This window comes from Mustela nigripes, chromosome 14 (assembly GCF_022355385.1).
Source record: "Mustela nigripes isolate SB6536 chromosome 14, MUSNIG.SB6536, whole genome shotgun sequence".
NCBI lineage: Eukaryota > Metazoa > Chordata > Mammalia > Carnivora > Mustelidae > Mustela > Mustela nigripes.
In genome coordinates, this window is record NC_081570.1 from 16,579,209 (window position 1) to 16,593,153 (window position 13,945).

At 45.6% G+C, this 13,945-nt stretch overlaps 1 protein-coding gene across 1 annotated transcript in view; it reads right to left on the reverse strand.

Moving 5' to 3' along the window:
• The window catches only part of LUZP1 (leucine zipper protein 1), a 96,465-nt gene that overhangs the window by 16,251 nt on the left and 66,269 nt on the right, over positions 1-13,945 (reverse strand). The window lies entirely within an intron of this gene.

Consider the following 13,945-nt stretch of genomic DNA (forward strand, 5'->3'; position numbering starts at 1 on the left):
GGTCATGATCCCAGAATCCTGGGATCAAGTCCCACATGGGGCTCCTTGCTCAGCCGGGAGCCTGCTTCTCCCTCTGCCTGCTCTGCCTGCCACTTCCCCTGCTTGTGCATGCTGCTTTCTCTCTGACGAGTAAATAAATAAAATCTTTTAAAAAAGAAAAAAAAAGTAAACTAAAGAAAAGTAAAATTGAAGCAGTAATCAACTGACTCTTTGAAGAGAGCAACAAAATCAGTAAGCCTCTAGCCAGGCTAATGAAGGGAAAAAAAAAAAAAAACACCAGAAATTATTAGTACCAGCAGTTAAAGAGGGGACAGCACTACAGATCCCATGGACAGTAAAAGGATAATAAAGGATTATGAACAACTGTATACCCACAAATGTTACAACCTAGATGAAATGGACCAATTGCTTGAAAGATATACTATCCCAGAATTCACACAAAGAAACAAATAGATCATCTGAATACGACCATATACCTTGTAGGCCCCAGAGAGGACTTTGATTTCTCCTCTATGAAATGGAGACCCGTCCATCATCTGAGCAGAAGAGTAACATATTCTGACGCGGCTTTAAAGTGATTAATCTGGACTATATTGTTTCACTTACACGTAGTTGAAAAACAGGCAAAAACTAATCCATGGTGATTGTGGCTATCTCTGGGGAGACCATGACTAGAAGGGTCATTAGGGATGGCAGGTTCCTGTCATTGAGCTATATAACTTAAGGTTTGTAGATCCTATGTTACACCTCAATAACAAAAAACAGAGACAGAGGACCTGTGAAACAAGATACAGATCGCCATGACTGCTGTGCTCAAAACAGACCACAGCGGTTAAGGGTGAGAACAGTAATCCAGGCAAAAGGCAGCTGTGGCCCGGCCCAGGATGGCAGCAGCCACATGGTAAGAAGTGGTCCAACTCCGGTCACTTTAAAGGAAAGGAGAATCACAGCACCTGCTCTTAGGCTGCACATGAGGTATGAGACAAGGGATTAAGAATGACTCTGAAGGCCCCGCGCTGGGGGGGCGGGGGCGGGGAGCATGCGGTCCGCTGCGCATCCAGCTCTAGGTTTCAGTCAGTTCAGGTCATGACCTCAAGGTTGTGAGATCAAGCCAGGCTCCGGGCTCAGCCCCTCCTGCTCATGCTCTCTCTAAATAAATAATTAAGTCTTGAAAATAGAATAAAAGCTCTTAAAAAAACAAAAAAACAAAACAAAAAGAATGAGACTCCAAGGGTTTTAGTCTGATTTTGTAGGACTGAGCTGTTATCAATTCAAACAGGGATGACCGGATGGAGCAGTCTGAGAAGGAAGATGAGGAATTTGGTTTGGGACATATTATTTATGAAATATGAATTAGTCATCCAAATGGAGACATTCAAAGGCTGTCGGAATATACAAGGCTGGATTTCAGGAGAGAACGCGGTGACTGTACCAATCTGTGAGTCAAGAATGAATGGACCGCTGAGAAAGCCGTGATCTGGTGAGACGGTCAAGGAATGAGTGAACACAGAGAAATCAAGAAGTCCGAAGTCTTAGCCCCGAGGTGGCCAATATTTTGTACGGGTGGAAATGTAGAGGAAGCAGCAAAGACCCAGGACAAAGCTGTGAGGTGAGGAACACTGGAGAGAATACAGGCCCACGGAGGCCCAGCAAAGGAAGCCTTTCAAGGAAGAAGCGTGCTCAGTTCTGTTGAGGGAAGCTAATGGCTCAAGTGAAAAGAAGCCCCGACCAGACCAGAATTTCCCAACTTGGAAGTCCCCCTGCCAAGAGCAGCACTGTGAAGTGATGAAAGCGAAAGTTCTATCAGAACGAGGTTAAGAGACACAATAAGGTGATGAATTAAAGAAAACAAGTATTAGATGATTTCTGTATTCTGTTAAAAGCAGAGCAAGTGAAAATAAAAATGAGTACGTAAATAAATAAGCAGAGCAAAATCGGCAGGGAGGCCACTGACAGAAAAAGTGGTATTTAGGCTTTTTGGGTTTGTTTTTTTTTTAACAGATGGAACAAAAAATATGTTGGCATATTGATAAAGAGTATGATCCAGGAAAAAAGAGAAAGTTGGACAAGTTCTGAAAGACAGGGGGAAACATTCTAGAACAACGTTTTTGGGTAGGAGAGAGCAAACGGGCCCGCGGCATTAGGTACCAGCAGCAGCGCTGCTCCAGCGCATGCGCGCTGACAGGCAGGCAGAGGACGCGCGCGCGTGCTCGTGGGCAGGTGGGAAGGCGGGTGTGGTGGTAGGAGTCCAGCCAGGTTCTCTTCAGGTGGTTGTGTGTCTTCACTGATGAAGAAAGCAAGGTCATCATCTAGAAGTGGCAGTGGGAGAAGAAGCATCGCCAGTTTCAGATCTGGTCAGCCGGGTGAGCGGGAAACAGTGCAAGACGTCCAGGCAGCCTTACGGGCCCACTTAAATTCACGGTTAGGATTTAAAGTGAATCCCATCGGCAAGGCTGTATTTCCGTATCTTACTCACCGACCAGAGGAAGGCACAGAGGAGACTGAGCTGGACGGAACCCTGCTGGAGCTCCATGAAGGTAACAAAGCAAGAGAAGGCCTCAGAACTGCAGGCACGGGCAAGAGAACATACGCTCGTTCAGTAGAGAGGGCCGAGAACACGTGACCAGTGAAAATGCCATCGGACCAGATGAACTGAACGTACCAACAAATGACGGAAGGACCACTGGAGTCGGGGTACTAGCAGCAGTGACCTTGAAAGACGGGAGGTGGTCGTCAGAGAGGGAGCTATCTCTAGGAGCTGAAATGACCCAGGGGTTGCAGTAATGGAGAATGCCAAAAACCAAGGTAGGAATAGGTGGCAAAGGACGTTTAGGGCAGTGACACTACTCTACCGGACACGGTAACGGTGGACACATATTATGCGTGTGTCCGAACCCACTGGATGTGCTCCAGCAAGAGTGACCCATAACACAACTAGACTCGGGGGGATTACAGCATGTGAGTGTAGGTTTGTTGGTCGTAACATACACAGGCTCTGGTGAGGAGTACTGGTAATGGGGAAGGCAGACAGGCAGAAGCATATGGGAAATCTCTCCCCATCACTTCATCTGTGAACCAAAAAATACTCTAAAATAGCCTTTTTCCTTTTTAAAAATATTTTGTTTTTGTAAGTAATCTCTATGCCCACACGGGGCTCCAACTTGCAACCTCAAGGTCAAGAATTGCATGCTTCACCAACTAAGCCAGCCAGGTGCCCCCCAAGATAGTCTTTTCTAAGATTTTATTTATTTGACAAAAAGCATGCACAAGCAAGGGGAAGTGGCAGGCAGGGGGAAAGGGAGAAGCACCTGACACAGGGCTCGATCCCAGACCTGGGCTGAAAGCAGATGCTTAACCAGCTGAGCCACCCAGGCACCACCCAAGAGAGTCTTAATTAAAAAAATAAAATAAAATAAAAATCCTAAAGTTTTTGGTCATAGATGACCATGATCATGGGACTGCTAGGAACAGGGATGGGCTAGGAAGATCCCTGGAAAGAGAGAAATAACCACGAGGCAAAGGCACTGCAAAGACCAGAGAACTGTACCTTGAAAGCACCACAAATTAACAGGACGAGAGCTAGAAAGAGTGACATTAAATAAAAAGCTAAAGTCACTGAGAACTCAGAGGCACTTCAGGGGCTGGGGCGTCAGAAGGCGACAGCGGGGCTAAGGGTGTGTGGGGGGTGATGGTCTGATGAGATTAGATTTAAGACTAGGCAGAAGGAGGGAGGGAACACGGTCTGAGCTGCAACAGAAAAGCAGCTACCACTCAGAAGCGAAGGACTGACTCAACAGTGATCCCACAAGAAAACCCAGGACCAAAGAGAAAGACTTGAGGGAATGCCAAAAGCCACCCCAAGATCCTGCTCCCTGGCCGCACTGTAAGCTACCGGCCACCAGATGGAGCCCATGCACAGTCCTAAAAAAAAAAACAACCACCTGGCAAGGCAGGGAAGGTGCTGGAGGTACAGGGCCTCCGGGCCTCTGTCCCCCGGCTCCGCCTCCGGGACCCTGCCCTCCCCCTGGCTGGTTCTCCCTCTCCACCACTCTGCTTCCTGGGTCCATATTTCCTTGCTCCTTCTCTCTGCTTCTTTTGGTCTCCTTTCTCTTTCTAGTTTATATGCTTCCTCACTCTCAAAAATGGAACTTTTTAAAAAAAATTATATATTTTTATATTTATATAAATTTTATAAGAATTTTTAATTTTTAATATATTTTTTATTTTTAAATATATTTTAATGTTTTTATTTATATATTTTTATAAGAAAAAAACCTTTTCCCTTCTTCCCGTCTACTTTTCCTACTTCAAGTGCCACTTGTTTTTGGCCTTTTGCCTAGAAGTCCGGTAAAAACACAAAACAAAACACCTGACCAGTGTACACACAGGGTGAAGGAAATGGGAGCTGAATAAATACGGGCCATACTGATTTTTAAAAGGATCTGTACTGGCATAACTTACTAGAAAACAAATGATACATGATGTTTCTACTAAGTACATTGAATCAGCTCATCCTCATAAATATGCTAGAAAGCCATTACATTGTACACTTTTAAAAGATAAACTTTGATATGTAAATTAGGTCTCAATAAAGCTGTTTAAAAAACAAAACAGGGGCACCTGGGTGGCTCAGTGGGTTAAAGCCTCTGCCTTTGGCTCAGGTCATGATCCCAGGGTTCTGGGATCAAGCCCCGCATGGGGCTCTCTGCTCAGCGGGATGCCTGCTTCCCCCTCTTTCTCTGCCTGCCTCTCTGCCTATTTGTGATCTCTGTCTGTCAAATGAATAAATAAAATATTTTTTAAATAAAATAATTTTTAAAAAATTAAAAAAAAAAGCTTACCCCAAACTTAAAACATCTCCCTCAGCAACTCTCACTTACACTATAGTTTTCATAAACAAATTTCCTTTTCCAGAAGAGAGAAATGTTACTTTTAGTACAGCCTGTCTACAAATTCTAATTCTGAATTAACAGAATCCAGGAATCCTATTGCTTGTTTATTCATTTTGCTTTTAGTTCCAGTTTTACATGTTCTGGTCAAAACTCGGACGGGAACCAGACAGCAGAGCACAAGAACTAAAAATGATAATCCCAATAACTATCTAGAAAATACTTACTGGCGACGCAAAAACGAGCTCTTACACGTCGCGACTCAAAACCCTTTCAAGGTCCTAGCTGCTCTCGGGATAAAGACCAAAGTCCCCAGGGAAGCCTGGGAAGCCCCGAAGGCTCCGGCCCTGTACCTCCTTTCGCTCCTCTCCGAAGTCCGCGTGACTCCTGCAGCCCACAAACCTCGCCCTCCCTCCCCTTCGGTCCTTCACTAGCTTGACTGGTCATCTCTCTCGCGTCTCCAAATCCCACCTTAGACAATTACCTCCTCCTGGAAGCTCCTGGAGCACCTCCCTCCCTAAATCGCAGGCCCGATAGGGGCCTCTCCTCCTCCCTCTTCCAGTGAGTGTGCTGTACTGGTCCCATCACAGCACACAATGCGGTATTCAAGTGGTATCGGACCCCTTCTGTCTCTCCAACTTGTTCCTTATTCAAACGGTATCCAGAGTACCCAGCAGGAAGCCTAGCACATAATTAATGCTTAAAATTTGATGAATGAATGGCTGAAGAAGCCCCCCAATTATTAAATGATTTAGCCCTTTGCCACTAACCATTAACACAAAATAATAAAAATGATGTCAACAGGCTACTCATGGATTACAAAGGCAAAAACAATTGCCAAGAGCAGATACAGCCGCAGGGGTATCAGGTCCTGCAGTGATGCTCTGAATGACCTCATCCCAAGCCCAGGGCCACCTGCAGTGTCTCCCTCCCGGGGCTTTTCCCTGCTCGAAATCTGCCCCTTCTGGCTTTCAGGTCTATGCATGGAAATGGGGCCTAAATACCAAAAAACCCACATCACTCATAGGCTTTCTAGCTCTAGTTATTGGACCACATGTTGGAAAGAAGGGGAAAAAGAAAATCTGGATCTTCTTCCACTCCTTAGAATGGGATTTCAGAGCCAAAATATAGTTCAAAGATCATTTAGTCCGCTGGTTTTCCAACTGGGCTCAGCGAATCCCCTCAGAGGTCATCCAGGACAAAGACAACAAGGGAGAAGATCTGAGCGGGCCAAGCTTCAGGCTCCTTCATTCACTTCATCAACCAAAGCAACTCCTTAACGTACTGGGTTCCCCCACATGACAATAAAGAGTTCCACGGCTTTGATTTATAATAAAACCACCCATTTGGCCCAATCCCCTTATTTTAAAAATGAGCAAACTGAGACTCAGAGGTAAATACTGTGGTTTCTCTAGCAACTCAATAAAGGTAAGGACTTGATTCTCCTGACTGTCTCTTCAGGATTCTTCCCATTGTGTAGAATCACCTTCCTGAAAACTCTTAAGCATTTTTACAAAGTGAGGAGTTCTGATTATACACAGACCAGTAACAAAAAGATGCAGAGGACAACCCCAGTGGAGCACTACTGTGCTACAGACAATATTAAATAATTAATAATATATATAACATACATGCTTTCTCTAAGAATCCCAGATCTACCACTTACTTTTTCTTAAACAAATTACCTCTCGGAGACTTTCCCTTCCATAAACTATGGTAATCCCAGGAGATATAAAGGGCTTAGCAGAATGCCCTGTGCATAAGTCACAACCAACAGGAGCTATCACTACTATTCTACTCAGTCTTCACAATAACATTATGGGATTGGGACTTCTGACCTCCGAAGGTCACATGGACAACGGCCAGATGTTGAACCCAAGTCTACTTCCATAATCAGTATTCTTTTAAGAATGTTACCCTGTTGGCCAAATCAGTGATCTCTGTGCTCCAACCTTCCTCTGAGCAAATAAAATACCAACCTGACCTACCTCACAGCAAAAAACAAAAAACAGTCAGCTAAAGAATTCTGAAAAGTCCTGTGCAGACCTAAGGTTAAGTTTCATCTGGAAAATCCTCCTATAAATAGCCTCTCACCAAAATCAGCCCTTCTTCACCCAGGGAAAACAAGAATATTGACTGAAAATGGGGTCAGAATGTCACTTTTCTCTGATCTTTTGGCCCTAAGCGTAACTGGAGTTAGAAATGCTTTGCTACCTCCAACACCATCCAAAAGGAAGCGGTAGATGCCTCTCTTCCCAGTGCCTCCCACATGCCCTAGTTCATCCAGGTAAAATTCATTTATTTAAGTAGACATCTATGAAACATCTATGATGCACCTAGTATTTTGCCAAGTGCTAGAGAGATTATCACGACCTGACCCTTGCCTGGCCCTTGGACAAAAGAGAACCGATCATAAAACAAGAACAAAGCAGCCTCCTGGACAGTCCTAGACCAACCACACAGCACCAATCCTCCTGCTTACTGTCCTCCTACTGTGCACAGTTTACCACTTGACACATGCTGCACTGGAAGCCGGAAGAACTGACTGACTGTGCCCAAGGGTGGGTTCTGGGAAGGAAATGATTGACAGTAAACCTCAGGAATCATAGGAAAGTGAACAGAGGAAGGGTAGTCCCATCCTTTAATGCCAACATGCCCCCTGCCAGTGTCTAACTCAGTTCCAGTTCACACTAGAAGGATCCAGCGCCAATTCCCGCACACTCAGGGTTCCTTTCTGCCAAAGCTCTTGAACCCGGTTTCCAATAGCTCTATCCAGCACCTCGGAGGCTGGCTCTTCTTCTGACCAGGAAAGTCTGAAATAGAACATAATCAAACCTGCCCTGCCCTTTCCCCCAACACAGCTACCATGATTCACACTTCCTCTTCCCAACAGTCCCTGAAAGGAGGGGTCGGCAAGCTCTGTCTTTGGAGTCGGCCAGGACCAACCATGGGGAGCACCGAGTAGAAGGGCGGAGCCGATACGCAGTACACCCGAAACTAACACCGTGCTGTGTGTTAATTATACTTCAACTTTGGAAAGTAGGATAGTATCTACAGAAGGAGACAGCTTAGTTTGATAGTAAATAGTTTAGGTTTTTTAAGACTGAAGTTGGGGTCTGTCCCAACTACTCAATTCTGCCACTTTGGCATGGAGCAGCCGTACCCAATGTGTAAGTGCTTGGCATCGCTGTTTTCAACGATGTAAATCATTGTATATTTCTAATTGTTGTAGATTTGTAATCAATTTGAGTTACAACAACAGGCAGGGGGCCTTTGGACTACCGTTTGCCCACTCCTGACGGAAAGGACAATGGGAAGAGTACGTTTAAGCAGCTTCCTCCCAACCACTTCTGGTCCCCTGCCTTAAACACTTGGGCTGTCCACATCTCCACTTCTTCCTCGGGGCTTCTATGGCATGACTGGGCTTCGATTATTTTTCCCAGAAGCACAAATTCATGTCTTTTCAATATGCAAACCTCAAACATTAGGAGCCGACCTAGCACAGAAAGATTCTCCAGGTGGAAAAGGTCTGAGAGACCCTGTGACCCAACCTCCCGCTCTCTGCAGAAAGTGCCTTCCGAGTAGCCACTCCACTGCTGTTCAAACACCTAGAACAACAGACAGGACATGTCTTTCTTCCCCAGGCAATCATTCCATCTTTGGACAGCTCCTTTTCTTTCTTTCTTTCTTTTTAAGCACACTTAACCACTTCGTTACTGCCTGACCTTTCTACTAGAATGTAGACTCCATGATGCCAGAAACGCAGCTTTTCATTTGCAGATGCTTTTAACTGCTGTCTCTTCAAACTCTGAACGGTGTCTGGTGCATAAAGGGTATAAAATAACTGTTTTTGGAAGTAAAGAAAGAAGGAGGGAGGGAGACAGAAGGAGAGAGGGACAATACATCACTGCATCTGGGAAGCTTCTCCCCACAGGATGGAGCGGCATGACCCGCCAGCAGGCACATAGGCTCGGGTGGCCATGTCGAGGAACGAGTGTATGAGTGCGCTCTCAGCTTCTCCCCTTCCTCTGGGTGGCCTCCGCCTCGCTGCCATGAGACCATCTCTCACGGAGGGGCCAGTCCTCTCATGCCTCTTCAGACAGCCCCCCCCCCTGCCCCGCAACACAGTGCGGCGCCCGAAGCCGCGTGGGAGCTCCCGCCGTGGCGCCCACCACACTCCCTTGCTGGACGCTTGTACGCCTCTCCTGGGCTCGGGGCTCCGAGACCAGGGACTGTCTTATCCTTTTTCTCCCTTCGCGGGCGCGCAACACTGATGGAGCCAGGCAAGGAACCTTACGAATGTCTGGAAAATCAATGAAGCTGCTGGTCTGACTATGTCCTATACTGACCAAACTACAGCTAAGGAATTGTCTCCAGATCTGGCCACCGCAGTCAAGGAAAGAAACCCAGACTTTATGCCAGAGGTTACAAAGGCAAATGTCAAAGAGGTCAGGCCAGGAATGTCAATGAGTAACAGGGCCCGGCAGGATACTGGCTAAAAGGGGAAATCATGCTCTACTTATATCTCAATCTCTTAAATGTGGCCAACTCATTCAAAAGGGAAATAAAAAGACCACCGCTGTACAGACTCTTCTCAACACATCCTACATGTCTACAAGTGGCCATGGGAAGCAACATGCTTGGGACAAAAGGACTTCAGCAAGGGAGCCACACAATGAGAGCTGCATTTGTGGGGGGCCTGGGGAGAGGTCCCTTAAGCATTCAACTCTTGGTTTTGGCTCAGGTCGTGATCTCACCATCACGAGACAAAGCCCCACACTGGACTCCATGCAAATTCTCTCTCCCTCTGCCTCTGCTCCTCCCCACACCACGAGCTCACACTCTCTCTCTCTAATAAATAAAAAGATCTAAAACAAAACAAACAAACAAAAAAAGAGCTGCATTCATGAAAGATCAGTCTAACGGGATAAACTAGGCAGCTATTGTAATAGTCAAGGCAAGAGACAGAAAAAGGCCTGAACTAAGGCAGTACCAGTGGAGTAAAGGAGTGGGGGAGGATTTGAAAGATGACCTGGTTAATCCAGTTTTAATAATGAACCTAAGACTGCATGAGCTAATCTGGCAACCACACTACCAGTTTGTAGGTTCATACTGAAATTTTTTAAAAATATGTTATTTATCTATTTGACAGAGATCACAAGTAGGTAGAGAGGCAGGCAGAGAGAGAGAGAGAGAAGCAGGCTCTCCGCTGAGTGGAAAGCCTGATGTGGGGCTTGATCCCAGGACCCTGGGATCATGACCTGAGCCAATGGCAGAGGGTTTAACCCACTGAGCCACCCAGGCACCCCTGAATTTTTTTTTTTAAGATTTTATTTATTTATTTGACAGAGAGAGATCACAAGTAGGCAGAGGGACAGGCGGGGGGTGGGGGGAGCAGGCTCCCTGCTGAGCAGAGAGCCCGATGTGGGGCTTGATCCCAGGACCCTGGGATTATGACCTGAGCTGAAGGCAGAGGCTTTAACCCACTGAGTCACCCAGGTGCCTCTATGCTGAATTTAAAAAAAAAATAAACTGCTATTAAGTCTAATTAATTTTAATAACCTAAATATAGGACTTATTTCTTATATCTTTTATAGGCAGTATGATACAAGGATTAAAGATTACAGACACTGGAGCTAGACAGCCTAAATTCAAACTCTGATTTTGCCATTTACTAGCTGTGTGATCTCAGATAAGTTACTTGACTTCTCTGTGCTTCAATACCTACCTTTGAGGGTTACTGAAAGTGCGAATGAGTTAATACATGACATGCTTAGACTAGTACCCCGTCCATCTTAAGTGCCATATCAGTTATAGCTTAATTTATTAACCATTTTTCACATTTCAAACACTTGAAAGATAGCTTCAATCAATAGTTCCAATTCTCTAAATACTTCTACACATTCCAGCTTGCAAATATTCACTGCAAATATGACGGGCATATCTTTTCTGTATCTGACGCTTATGTCCAAACTGTTAAAATATAACAAAGAACAGCTGTCCGGAACGCCACTGAAAGCAGCCCCTCTTGGTAAACATTGATCCATTATTAATACTTATAAATACCTACTAGGTAACCCAGCCCAAATTTCTGTTTTGGGATCACATGAGAAAGTATTAAATGCCTAACTGTAGTACTAACATCACAGTATCTCCGTAGCATATTTCGGACCATCTAGCCTAGAATCCTTGCAAAAATGAATTGTCCTGATATACATCAAAACGTTATATGTAGTAATCATCTATGGATGGTTTGGGGTTTTTTTCCTATTATTTATATTTATTTTCTATATTTCTACAACTTGTACTGATGCTATAGCTTAAATAAAAACAAAGCACAGCATGGGCACAAGGGTGGCTCAGTTGGTTCAACAACTGCCTTCAGCTCAGGTCATGATCCCAGTGTCCTAGAATCAAGTCCCATGTCGGGTTCCCTGCTCCGAGGGGCATCTGCTTCTCCCTCTGCCCCTCCCCTGCTCATTCTCTCAATCTCTCTCTCCCAAATAAATAAATAAAATCTTTAAAAAAAAAGAAAGAAAGAAAGAAAGAAAGACAAGGCAGAGCTTAAAGAAAACAAAGAACTGTTATCAGTTAGCACGGCTTCCTTAGGGAACACAAGTGGCTTCTAGGGGACACTGTGTTTTCATCCTCTGCTCAGACAGTTTTAGAATTTCACCAGGGATCACTATCATGTGTCCACTGATGCCCTCGAACTCATGTGACCTAAAGGTTAAGTCCAGAGAAATCAAACATTTCTACAGGGAGAATCAGAATTTGACTCTACCTTCAAATATGTCCAGAATCCATTGCTTTCTGGCTACACACCCTAGGACCCTAATCCAAGCCATCATCCCCCCTAGACTGTACTGATCAGTTGCCCCCCGCAACCGCCTCACCAGTCTATTCTCCCACAGCAACCAGACAAAGCCTTTCAAAAGAGACGTCAGCTCATTCACCCTCTGCTCTGACTCTCCAGGGCATCCCCCATCTCACTTAGAATAAAACACGCTCCAGGGGTCCTACCTTGGGCTCTAAGCAGCAACCTGACCTGGGCCCCACTGCTTCGCTGCTCTTCCTCCGACGACTCTTTCCCTCCCACTCCACTCCAGCCACACAGGCTCCTTGTCAAGGCCAAGTTACACTCGCACCTCGGGGCTCTTAAACCTGCTGTTCCTCTGCCTAGGAGGCATTTCTCCCAGATACCCCTGGCTGGATCTCTCCCTTCTTTCAGACCTTGGCTGAAACCATCACCTCATCAGAGGCCTTCCCTGATCTCCTTACGTCAAGGAGCAGCCCCCAGGCTCCCTTATCCCTTGGCCACCTTACCCCACTTTTGTCCTTCTGAGCACATATCACTTAGCGGACATTATTTCTCTACTCACCTGTTTGTTTCTACCTAGTTATTTATTTTCTTTTTTCATGTTTCTACCCTTCAGTATAGAATCCTTGAGAGCAAGGACTTTGCCTGGTTTGTTTAGTGCTACATTATTGTTTTGTTTAGAGCTGTTTAGCTCCAAAAATTGTGCTAGGCATGGAGTAAGTGGTCAATGTGTATCACTAGAACATAAGCCCGGGACATAACAAAGTACTCTATGAACAACAGGAATGTGGAGTAAGTTTTGTCAAAGAAAATGACTACCTGCCCTGTCAAATTCAGCAAGTTTATTAAAAACCACTGGTGCTTCTTCTTCTTTTTTTTTTTTTTTTTAAGATTTTATTTATTTATTTGACAGAGAGAGATCACAAGTAGACAGAGCAGCAGGCAGAGAGAGAGAGAGGGAAGCAGGGTCCCCGCTGAGCAGAGAGCCCGATGCGGGACTCGATCCCAGGACCCGGAGATCATGACCCAAGCCGAAGGCAACGGCTTAACCCACTGAGCCACCCAGGCGCCCCACCACTGGTGCTTCTTAACTACAGAGAACAAACTGCTGCTGGAGAGGAGGTGGGCAGGGGATGGGCAGAAAAGGAGGGTGCTTGTGGTGAGCACTGGGTGTTGTATGTAAGTGATGAATCACTAAATTCTACCCCTGAAACTAATATTACACTACATATTAACAAAGTAGAATCTACCTAAAAACTTGAAACATAAAAACACACGTACGAACAAAACCACAAGACACCGGTGCTCCAATAAAAAGAGACTGTGATACCATCAGAAAGATCAATGAACAATGAATGCCGGCTGCCACACCACCCGACCAGAACGAGTTTCCTAACCCAGTCCCCTGAGATAGGAAAAATGCTCTAGGGAAAGGAACAGAACAAGAATCCTGAACCAATTTTTTTTAAACGTTTTTATTTATTTATTTGGGAGAGAGAACAAGCAGAGGGGAGAGTCAGAGCGAGAGGGAGAAGCAGGCTCCCCTCTGAGCACAGAGCCTGACATGGGACTTAATCCCAGGACCGGGAGATCATGACCTGAGCCAAAGGCAGACGCTTACTTAACTGAGCCACCCAGACACGCCAAGAATCGTGAGCCAAGTAACAGGGCAAGAGTTTGCCTCAAAGTTTCCCACCCCCTTAATAAGAGCCTGAGCTATGTGTGATGTACCCCCTTTTCCTGGGAGGGGTCACCCTGAGAGTGAGAGCTCCTGCTGAGATTCCTTTCCCACATCCTGTTCTGTCACTGCTCTGTCTAGAAGCAGGTCCCAGACTCAGTCTGCGGCCTCCCCATGGCTTTCCCTTTCCAGAGAACCTTCTTCTAGCCATTCTCCAGCTACCACTGATGACCTAGACCCCTCCTTTGGCCACGCAAGTGTGAGCTCCTTTTACTTCCACACTGCACTCTGCCTTGGGCAGCACAAACCAATAAAATAAAAATAAATAAATAACCAACTAAATAACTAGCGTGCAGAACCCAGAAGGGCCAGGAAAAGGAGCCAGTTGTCAACCATAGGGGTGTTTGTTTATTTTGCTTTGCTTTTTTTTTTTTTTTAAAGATTTTATTTATTTATTTGACAGAAAGAGATCACAAGTAGGCAGAGAGAGAGAGAGAGAACGGGGAGGAAGCAGCTCCCCGCCGAGCAGAGAGCACTATGTGGGACTGGATCCCAGGA